This window comes from Vanellus vanellus (genome assembly GCF_965231255.1).
Source record: "Vanellus vanellus genome assembly, chromosome: Z".
Taxonomy (NCBI): Eukaryota; Metazoa; Chordata; class Aves; order Charadriiformes; family Charadriidae; genus Vanellus; species Vanellus vanellus.
In genome coordinates, this window is record NC_138908.1 from 14,377,146 (window position 1) to 14,389,709 (window position 12,564).

Consider the following 12,564-nt stretch of genomic DNA (forward strand, 5'->3'; position numbering starts at 1 on the left):
GTTTCATCCATCTGACAGTTAATCACAGTAGAGTTGTGCTTTGCTGATGGCTTTTTTATGTCTCAATGGCTGTCCTACCTGTATTATTCTTCAGCCTTCCTGGTTTGAAGTCTTGTGCAATGAAAAAGATACATGTATTAGTTTCCTCTGAGAGCAGCCAGAAAATTATCCTGAAAAGTAGTGGAGAGATGGATAAAATACAACAGAGGGAGCTCAGTGCTGGCTGAAGCACTTTCCAAGCCAAAGGGCACTGGCAGATGGAAAGAAGGGAATATCAGAAGGATATGTTTCTGTTAGCTGACACAAACTTTTCTATAGCTCTGTGAGAAAGAGGTAGCAGAGGGGTGATGTATTAATGTGGTGCAGTTAAGACTGTGTCACTTTCTATTAACAGTGACATGTCCTTCTAGGATAAATTATACACATTATTATAAGCTAAAGGAGCTGGGTTGGGCATTCGTAGAATAAAAGAATCACAGAATGGTTGAGGATGGAAGGGACCTCTAGAGGTCATCCGGTGCAATGCCCCTGCTCAAGGAGGGCCGCCTGCAGCTGGTTTCCCAGGACCATGTCCAGAAGGCTTTTGCATATCTTCAGGGTTGGAGACTCCACAGGCTCTCTGGGAAACCTGTGCCATTGCTTGGTCACCCTCACAGGATTAAGTGGTGCCTTATATTTGCAAGGAACCTCCGGTGTTTCCGATTTGTGCCTTTTCTTGTGTTTGATTATAGTAAAAGCTAAGATATTTTATGAAGAAAACTTTCAGATAAAGAATTATCCTTACTTGTTTTCTTGTCCTCCATTTAATTCATATCGTATATATATGTGCATATACATGAGCACAGATAATATTTGCTGTATGGAAAAAAGCTGCAAATGAACCACTTTCTCTTCAGTGATAAGTTCATTTGCGTATTTTGATTGCTTGTTTTTGACAAGTAACAGTTTCATTAATGCAGGCTTCATATTGAATCAGAACATAGAAGACATAAGAAGATTAAAAATAGGCCTGGAACAGTCTACTGGTAATACAATGTAATCATCCACTTGGGGGAGATGGTGAGTTGCTCATATGATAATACTGTGTAATACTGCACAGCTATTAATTAAGAGGAAGTAATTTGCTTGCAGTGTGGCTTGCAAAAGAAAACAGTTTCCAAACCGATAAGTCTATGATGTTTCTGTGGTGTACATGTATGCATGTATACCGCAAATGGAAACGAGGACATACATTCCTTGCGACCTCCTTTGAAATCCATTTGGGATTCAAATAGGGAAAAGCTCATCTCATGAAAAACTGTAAGTTCCTTTTATTATAGTACCATTTGGATTTACCATGATGCAAGTACATCAGTGGTTGTCCATCAACAGCTTCCATTATAGTAAATTTCCCACTGGTCAGATGCTCAAGTGGTGTAAATGGCATGGTGCAATCAACTACAGTGGTCCTATGCCAGTGTACAGCAAGTAATGCTTCAAGCAGCCTTTCCTTTTCATATTTGTACCTGTAAAACTCTTCTTCTTTCAGCAGAATCCGTAGACTGCAAATCCTTAACCAGCAACATTTCTGGAAGTTTCATTTTCCATTTGTCAGAATGAAAGTTGTGAAAACACAGTGTCTAGTAGTCCATGTTTTTCAAGGGTCTAGAAAATTGTCCTTATGACAGTGACAAACCAGACTTTTTACTTCAGTCTGAACCCTATGAGTGGTTTTGGAGGTACTAAAGAAATGGCAACAGTGCCAACCATTTGAGACTGCCTTCCAGCCATATGAGACAAGCTGCTTCTGTGGCTCTGCAAGAAATGTGATGCTGTTGGAGGCACATGGCAAAATACAAAGGCATCTTGAATCAAGAAGAAAGAGCCCCGAGTTTCTGCTCCAAGCTGCACCAAAAATATGATTTCTTATATTCATATTAAGGAAAAGCCATGCTGTTATAATTTAAACTGTCACCCAAAGGATTGACTCCACTGTTTCAAATTTATATCCAAATACGATAAGAAGCCACAGTAGGGAAGTGTCACTGGTATGAGATTCAGGCCTATTCTGCCTGAGAAGGCTCAAAATTTACAACTCCTATGATCAGATTTACTTTCCCTGATTTACTCTAGCAATATAATTGACACAAAAGTTTACTTATTTAAAGAAAGTGTAAAATGCAGACAGGTATGTTTATCATCAAACCACCTGAGAAAGCTTTTGTTAACTATGAATTATTAAGGCAATGTACTTCCTGGCAGCATAATGGTTAAAGATATTAAGACCACAACCATGAAAATAATAATAAAAAAAAAAAAAACCAAACAAAAGAAAACATCCCAGCCTCTGCTTACACATTGTGCCAATGAGACTTTATAATAGCCAAGCATGTATATGCATGTATAAGCATTAAGCTCCACAAAAATATGGTCTAAATTCCAGCATAATTTGTGGTCTGCATCACACTTCTACATCCATCTTTACTCCAATTTTTGTTACAAATTCTGCTATGCTATTATCTATTCCTTCTGTTTTTCCTTTTTTAGTAAAGCCTATAATACATACTTGGTATGTAAAAATGAAAAGTTGTGCTTCTTGACTCATAAAGTTAACAGATACTGGATCAACAGCTTTTGTTTCAAAGTTTACTGCTTTTGAAATGTATTTATATCTACATTCATTCATATATAAAAATATACACGTCCATGCACACACTCCAGGTATAGTAGTTTCATACTACACTACACAAACGTATACTACATATGAAAACACAGTTATAATTATAAATATATTATAAATTACAAAGAGTAAAATTGGGCCTTGTAAGAAAGTACCATGATGACCTGTCTTAAAATGTTCTCCTGAGTCAGTCTTTACCTCAATCCTGTGAGTTTAAAGGAATGGCAATATTTCCCCAAATCAAAAAAAGTGTTCAGTAGTTATGGAGCTGAATGCTTTCCTCATACAGAACAGTCCACAGAAGTAAGGGATTGATAAAAGAAAGGCCAGAACAAAACTGGAAATGTTTAATGGACTGAATAAAAAATCCTAAGGGATGATGAAATGTGACCTATTAATGCAATATGAAATAGTGCATTTCTCCCACTTCTTAACGACAGACTTGCTATAACATTGCTGAAGAACCAGAGCCAATCATTTCCTGATCTTAAATGCTAAGACCAATTTAACTTCTTCCCAGAAAACCATGGGGGTGAAATGTCAAGATAAAATTTCTGCCACGCAGAAATTGGTGTATTATCCTCTTGGCCTCTGGGTCTACAGGTATGTGAAGGAGCTTGATGTAGGATTGGCTTGCTATAAGGACACTGAAGAGGTGTAGGCAAATCCACTTCCAATGTGACAGTCTGTCAGATGAGGGGCAGCACTGTGCAGTGATTCTTTCTTTTCAGTCTCCTTTTCTGGCGGAACGGAGCTTCAGTTCACAGAGTCATGACCAGAGTTAAATTAGTCCTTAAATTCCATGCTTCTGGTGGGCCTAATGAGGAATTCTGTGGGCCATAATATCTCTGGTTCTGGTTAAAAAGCAAAGTAAAACTTTGAAACAGAATGGGCAGTGGAAAAAATATTTGTTCACTGAAAGATAAATGATATACACAAATAATATTTACACTAATGTTTACTACCTTATGTATTTTATATCTAAATATGGATAAACACAAATAATATGACCTATATATATTACGTATACTAAACCAAATCAAATAAATAAAACTCTATTTAGAAACATACACACAACCACAACCACAAATACCTGATTCAAAATGCAGAGGCTTAAAGAGGTGTATAATCATATTTACTGAATATTTCCACTGAAGTTTATGTATATGGAAATATGAAGTCAAATCACACACACATCTAAGTGCCTCCAAAAGTTGTGCTGTAGTCGCCATAGAATCACAGAATCACAGAATGGTCAGGGTTGGAAGGGACCTCTGGAGATCATCTGGTCCAACCCCCCTGCTAGAGCAGGGTCACCTACAGCAGGTTGCACAGGACGAAGTCCAGGCGGGTTTTGAATGTTTCCAGAGTCGGAGACTCCACAACCTCTCTGGGCAGCCTGTTCCAGTGCTCTGCCACCCTCAAAGGAAAGAGGTTCCTACTCATGTTAAGATGGAACTTCCTATGTTCAAGTTTGTGGCCGTTCCCTCTTGTCGTATCACTGGGCACCACTGAAAAAAGACTGTTCCTATCCCCCTGGCACCCTTACAAATACTCTTTAAGTATTTGTAAGCATTAATAAGATCCCCCCTCAATCTTCTCTTCTCTAGACTAAAAAGACCCAAGTCCCTCAGCCTTTCCTCATAAGAGAGATGTTCTAATCCCCTAATCATCTTTGTAGCCTTTTGCTGGACCCTCTCCAGCAGTTTCCTGTCTCTCTTGAACTGGGGACCCCAGAACTGGACACAGTACTCCAGCTATGGCCTCACCAGTGAAGAGTAGAGGGAGAGAATGACCTCCCTCGACCTGCTGGCCACACTCTTCTTGATGCACCAGGCCACCAGGGCACACTGCTGGCTCGTGCTCATCCTGTTATCCACCAGGACTCCCAGGTACCTTTCCACAGAGCTGCTCTCCAGGAGGTCAGCCCCCAACCTGTAATGGTGCATGGAGTTATTCCTCCCCAGGTGCAGGACCCTACGCTTGCCCTTGTTGAATTTCATAAGGTTTCATTCTGCCCATCTCTCCAGCCTGTCCAGGTCATACTGTAAGTCAGTACAGCCTTCTGGCATGTCAGCTGCTCCTCCCAGTTTCGTGTCATCAGGTAACTTGCTGATGGTACACTCTATCCCTTCATCCAGGTCATTGATGGATATATTGAACAGGACTGGACCCAGTACTGACCCTTGAGGGACACCACTCATTACTGACCTCCAACTAGACTCTGCACCACTAACCACCACCCTCTGACCTCTATCTGTCACCCACACTTCCTAAGCTTGCCTGTGAAGATGATGTGGGAGATGGTGTTGAAAGCCTTGACGAAGTCAAGGTAGACAGCATCCACTGCCCTCCCCTCATCCACCCATCCAGTCACCCCATCATAGAAGGCTATCAGATTAGTCAGACATGACTTCCCCTTGGTATACACATTTGATCATTTGATCTTTCTGGTCTGTACTGTATTTGCTTCTAATTCAAGTAAATTTAATTTACTGTATCATACATGATGATAATGAATAGAGGACCTTTGATGTTTCCATCAAAAATAGAGAAAAAACTCATGAAAAACCCTTCAGCGGTGAATCGAGGTTCATGGTGAGTTTGTGTAAGCATGCTCTCATTCATTCCTAACCAAAACCTTCACATCTTTGTATACAATGTGAAAAACAGTCCATGCAGACACATTCTGCAAAAGGTTTCTGTTGGAAACCTCTCTCCACTTTCTCTGTTGATCCCCTCTTCCCTGTCCTAGGTCAATATGACTGGCAGGCCACTTTTTCTGATTCCTATTTATACCTCAGAAGAGGGAATAATGGATATTCTGGGTCAGTTCTCCATGGCTGTATGTTATGCACTTTTCTTTCGATGTCACTGGGGATGATCACTCAAGGTACAAAGTGATGGAGAATCAGGACCAGGTGTCTGGAAGATTTGTAGATGATGGCACAATCAGCCTGTATTTGTGAAATTACATGATTTTGTTTCAAGTGAATATTTGGAGTGGTAATTCATGACAAGCTATAGGATTTGTAACAACCTGACTAGCAAAATTCAGAGTGAAATGTCTTGTCTTTCCTAAACAATGTGACTTAAAACCCTTAGATGAAGAAATAGAAGAGAACATGCAGGGAATTAGTGCTATTGTTCACATTTGATTAAAGATAAAAAAAGAGAGGACAAGTGAAAAGGGAATGATTTGATTTTTTTTAATCTGATAGTGCCTTGATTAAGAGCTCAAATGATAGTAATAAATGATACAGCATTGAATTCAAAATTAAAGCAAAGTGAGTTTCACAAGATACACTTAATCTATATCAATAATTCTTCCCATATTGTTCTTATCAGAAGGTAGCCTTACTTCACGAAAAGGAAATGTAGTCAGGGTGACACTTAACTACAAGTCATATTAAAGGGTGGTAAATGAATAGAGATGGACTTAAGCAAGCATATGTTTCTCACAGATGGCTTAAGAGCATATTTTTTTCTGTAACGGGACGTAAAGTCAAGTTCTTGTTCCAGGAATACTGTCTGAAGAAAGTCTTGAGACAAAATATGTTCTGTTGGGCAGAGTGATCATGAAATGACAGAAATTTCAATTCTTGATCAAGTAAGGTGGGGAGCCAGCAAAACTGCCACCTTGGACTTCCGAAGGGAGACTTTAGCCTGTTTAGGAGCATGGTTGAAAGTGTCCCTTGGGAGGCAGTTTTGAAGAACAAAGGTGCCCAGGAAGGCTTCAAGCAGGTGCTCTTAGAAGCACAGGAGAAGGCCATCCCCGTGTCTCAAAAAACGAGCAGACGGGGAAGAAGACCAGCCTGGCTAAATAGAGAACTTTGGCTGGACCTCAGGAAAAAAAGGAAAGTTTACATTCTCTGGAAAAGGGGGTTCGCAACTTATGAGGACTATCAAGATATAACAAAGCTATGTAGGGGGGAAATGAGAAGGGGCAAAGCTCAATCAGAACTCAGCTTGGCCACTGCAGTTAAAGACAATAAGAAGAGATTCTTTCAGTATATCAATAGAAAAAGGAAGACTAGGGAAAATGTAGGCCCACTGGTGAATGAGACAGGTGCCCTAGTGGTGGAAGACACAGAGAAGGCAGAGTTACTGAATGCCTTCTTTTCTTCGGTCTTCACTGCTAAAGCTGTCCCTCACGAATCCCATACTCTGAAGGCAAAGGGGAAGGTCTGGAGAGAGGAAGATTTTCCCTCAGTTGAGGAGGACGGTGTCAGAGACCACTTGGCCAAGCTGGACATTCACAAGTCCATGGGCCCTGATGGCATGCATCTGCGAGTGCTGAGAGAACTGGCGGATGTTATTGCTAGACCACTCTCTATTGCCTTTGAACGGTCATGGAGAACAGGAGAGGTGCCTGAGGACTGGAGGAAGGCTGACATCACTCAGATCTTCAAAAAAGGCAAGAAGGAGGACCCAGGGAACTACAGACCGGTTGGTCTCACCTCTGTCCCTGGGAAGGTAATGGAGCAACTCATTCTGGATGTCATCTCCAAACACGTTGAGGAACAGGAAGTTATTGGAAGTGGTCAACATGGATTTACCAAGGGTAAATCATGCTTGACCAATCTGATAGCTTTCTATGATGTTATAACTGTTTGGCTGGATGAGGGGAGTCGTAGATGTCATCTACCTTGACTTTAGCAAGGCTTTTGACACTGTCTCCCACAACATCCTCTTTAGGAAGCTGAGGAAGTATGGGCTAGATGAGGTGACAGTGAGGTGGATTGAGAGTTGGCTGTGTGACAGAACTCAGAGGGTTGTGATGAGCGTCACAGAGTCTAGTTGGAGGCCTGTAACCAGTGGTGTCCCCCAGGGGTCAATACTTGGTCCAATTTTGTTTAATATATTCATTAATGGCCTGGAGAGGGGACAGAGTGTATCCTCAGCAAGTTTGCTGATGATACCAAACTGGGTGGGGTGGCTGACACCCCAGAGGGCCGTGCTGCCATCCAGCGTGACCTGGACAGACTGGAGAGCTGGGCAGAGAAGAACCTAATGAGGTTCAACAAAAGCAAGTGCAAGGTCCTGCACCTGGGGAGGAAGAATGCTAGGCACCAGTACAGGTTAGGGGCTGACCTGCTGGGAAGTAGCTCGGAGGAGAAGGATCTGGGGGTCCTAGTAGACAGTAAATTATCCATGATCCAGCAATGTGCCCTTGTTGCCAAAAAGGCCAATGGAATCCTGGGCTGCATAGGGAAGAGTGTGGCCAGTAGGTCGAGGGAGGTCATTCTCCCCCTCTACTCTGCACTGGTGAGGCCACAACTGGAATACTGTGTCCAGTTTTGGGCTCCCCAGTTCAAGAGGGACAGGGAACTGCTGGAGAGAGTCCAGCGAAGGGCAACTAAGATGATTAAGGGCTTGGAGCATCTGCCTTATGAGGAAAGGCTGAGAGAGCTGGGACTCTTTAGCCTGGAGAAGAGAAGGCTGAGGGGAGACCTTATTATGGCATACAAGTATCTAAAGGGTGGGCTGAAGGAGGATGGAGCCAGGCTCTTTTCAACGGTTCCCAGTGACAGGACAAGGGGCAATGGGCACAAGTTAGAACACAGAAAGTTCCATTCAAATACACGGAAAAACTTCTTTACAGTGAGGGTGAGAGAGCACTGGCACAGGCTGCCCAGGGAGGTTGTGGAGTCCCCTTCCCTGGAGATTTTCAAGACCCGCCTGGATGCAGTCCTGAGTAATGTGCTCTGGGTGATCCTGCTTTAGCAGGGGAGTTGGACTAGATGATCTCTAGAGGTCCCTTCCAACTCTGAAAATTCCATGATTCCGTGAATCTGTGAATTTTTCAGTGCAATGGCAGGGAAGTACTGAAGCCATGAATCTCTTCATGTTAAAACTTGTGGGACAAATACAGTCTACAAAAATACTGACAGTCAAGATTAGTAATATTTATTCTGTAGCTTGTGATAGTTGCTGTAATAGCCAATAGAAGTGACAGGGTCCTACCTTTAGAAGTTCATGTTGAGCTGATTCTTTCTGGCGTTTGTCTTTTAAAAAATTACTGTGTAAAGAATAGGGATTTTGGAAATACCTAAGCTAACTTTGTCTTCCAGATCAGCTATAATTATCAGAATTGGATTTATACAACTATCACTACTACTAGTATGCCTCCTATTATGTTTCCCTTTTTCTCCAACACTGAACAGGATACAGAGCAGGATTAGGGCATTGGAGACTGGATGCTTGAGGAGGAAATGGGTGGAAAGGTACATTCCCACCACACTGTCATTCCTCCTCAATGTTGTAATGTAATAGCACAACCCATCTTTAAGGGTGTTGTTTGTATTGAGTTCAGTGGGATTATCCATTACTATGGCAGTAAAATAATATGAGAGTGACAGTCCCACTTCCCTTCTGCATCAGTTAATTTTGCAAGGTTTTTCTATATGCTTTGAGAGGGTAGGGAACAATAAACCTTTGCTTGTCTTCTGTACGGTGCCTCTGCCATTGTCTACTTGTGTTAAAAGTGTGCACATCTCTGCAAAGATTCAGACATGCTGCTGCAGTTAATTTTTATGGCTAATAACTTGATTCTGACATTTCTGAACAGAGCATTATAAGGCCTGTCTTTTAGCCTGAAGCAGGTAACGGTGTCATATGACTGACATCCTGAATAGCGTCTTAATTATGAAGAAAACTGGGCACTGTGATACTATAGCGTTTCACTGGGAAAGCTGAATGGGTGCCAGTGTCGGATGACAGTACAGAAGAATGTATCATCAGTGATCATAGCAGTGCCTGTCCATCTCAGGGAATTTGCAAGGAAACAATGGTTTAAAATAAGTTATTATTCTACTTAGCTGCCTACACTGCAACACTTTTTCCACATGTCATATTTTCCTCTGTATTTCAGTGCTTACTATATATTCCAAAAGACTCAAAGGTTCCTTCACCTTTGGTTTGTGACATTTGATTTGAGCCACATAAACCGTAACTCAGCCTTATTAGAAAAGAAGAAAAGATCAGTCATTACTCATTCAGAAACACAGACCATTTCAGTTTTCACATTGCTTAAAGTCCTGAAAGTGTCTTAATTCCAGTGGGACAGAAATCCACTCTGATTTACAGAATACATCCATCAGTGGCATATACGTAATGAGGCTTTGTGTGTCTCAGTCCGTTGCTACAGTTAGGATTCTTTTAAAGTTGCATTTTCAGAATAAATAACTTGCCTCAAGTTTCAGAGTGTAAGCAACATTAGAAAGATGTTGTGGACAGTACCACATTTAACTTTGTGCTATGTTAGTTCATGGAATTGCCTGTGGGTGATCAGGTACAGGCCACTGTGAAAAACAGCTGCTGAAATCAACTAGGATGCTCAGGTCATTGAACTGCTATATTGATGGAGCTCGGAAATCTCATCTTCTTATGCTATCACTGGAGGGTTATGTCCCACTGGTCAGTTGCAGTCAGCCAGTTCTCAGTGGGTTCTGCACACTGGTGGGGGAAAGACTCAACTCCTTTTTTATTATTTCTTCAATGCACTTTTAAAATATCTGCGTTGGGGTCATCCTTTACATGAGCTCAGTCATTAGTCAGTCTCTAAGCTTGTGCTAGTTTTGTGGTTTTGTGGTTCTGCAGGTAATTGAGCTTAAAAAAATCTAAACTGTTAATTGAATAGCAAGATCCCTTCCTTCACAGACCTTTGAGACTACTCAGCCTGCCTGTATTACTGTAAAAACCGTGCAATATCTGCCTTTAGAGAAAAATAAAATTGATGCCATTTTTCTTTTGCAAGCAAACTAAAAAGAAAATAACAACAGTCCTAATTCAGCAACAAGAGCTGATGTTGCTTCTGCCTCAAAACAATCATAAACAATGTTCAGATTGGCTAGGGCACTCTCTAGCCCCTTTGATCCAACTCAGAGCCTCAGGTTCATAAAGAAGTTCTCATACCACAGATATAAATACAGAAGCAACAATGGAACATCCACCTGTGCCTTTTGGAAATGCTATTTGAAGTTAAGTTCCTCAAGAAGTCCATCTTAAGGATGAAAACCAGGTTTTGTACCCCAAATGGGGACTGTAATGGCTATGACCTGTTAACAAAGGACAACTATCTTCTTGCAAATATTGGTCCAATAAAAATTACTGCAGCTGAGCTTTTCAAAGCATTCCAGAGGATGTACATGAAGTTTTCCCTTTATTTCAATGGATACTAGCTGTCTATTTTCTGCCTTGAAAACTCAAATTCTTTTTTGGAATTATCTCCCTAAAAAACTTAAATTCAAGTTGCTGTGAAATATAATGTAAATTCTTACATCATATATCAGACACAGACAAGGAATATGTTTTTGTCCTCTTTAATAAGTCTTTAGGAAAGTAATTCAAGGTAAACAAATATTTATTGTACTAATCCATAAACACAAGGGAAAAATAAAATTGTACCAGCTGAAACAGGGTTGTTAAATATACGTGATACCCAAATTGTGTGGTTACTGGGAGTGATTTTGTAATCATTTAATGAAAAAAAAAATTGGAAAATATTTTCAAAACCAAAGAACTTTCGTACTTAACTAAACTTTCATACTCACTAAGGAATAACAGATTAGTTGTGCTGATAAGTCTGTCAAATGTAGCCAGCCAGCTGAACCCCCCCCTAAAAAATTTCTGTAAAGAAAACCTACAATCTATTAAAAGCCCTATAAAACTCTGGGCAATTTCTCTTGCCAGAAATTCAAGAGAGAAGCAAGTGAGACACGCATATTTTAAATAGGTATTTCCTAAGAAACCATTATCACCATAAACCAGCTGAGCAGGTCTTTTGACTTCTCTCTGAAATTGCCAGTCAAATAGGATGAGGGATTGTTTGCTTGTTTTGAAAAATACAGGAATATGGGAAGCCCTGAAGTAAACAAGCTTGTTCAAGTCCCAGGCAGTTGTGTGAATTACTCGGTAGTTACATTGGTTTCAGTAGCAACTTTGCTCAGGTCAGATATACATATATCATTACGGAGGTGATAACACTGATCCTGCAAACTTATCTGAGCTGATAGAGGCACTGACCTCAAGGTAGTGCTTATTCAGAATGCCCTCCTGGTATTGAAAATACAGGTAGAAACTGTACATTCTGTGAATTGCTTTTAACGAAGGACAATAATAAATATTGCAATATTTTTGTTTGGGCATTCAGTTCATAATGTAGAAGTTCAACTACAAAAGGAGTTATCTACCTGAGGTCACTTATTTGCTTGCATATGGGAATGCATCCTTTATTAGTTAGCATAGAAGGCTCCACGATAGGCTAGCTGAATCAAAGATTAAACATACTTGGATAGGTATACTTAATGCTAAATACTGGGTAATGTTATGGATTTTTTACTAATTTTATATGATTACAGCATCAGGGTGTTGAATTACAAAGGCAACAAGGGTCATGCATTCAGGTGGCTAAAAATTCATCCCTGTATTTCAAACCAGAGGTACATATAAACCATATACATTATTGAATGTAGATTGCAACCATTTCTAAAAACAGAATTTATAATCTTTTTTTGGTTATATAAAGCACTGATACTTAACAGAATTAACTTTATAGTCAGTCCCATTTTAATAATTATAGCTGCAAGTTTTCAAATAGAATACCCCAGGTTGAAAGGAGCTCAAAGATCAGATATTGAGTAATTTTTAAGCTGAATGTTTTGCAGAACTGCAGCAGCAGAATAGGAACCATGGTTTTAAAGACTGTTGACTGGACACCTAATATATTTAAAACCTTTTCCCTCTGGTTTGCATGTTGTGGCTGGATCGTAGACTGAGAAGCAAGGAGGATTAGAGTCACACTGTTGACTCCGGCATTAATTCTTTCAACTGGTTTTGGCACCATAAAATACAAGTAATTATTACTCACTATAGTCTGAAACTAATTCTTTACACATCATCTT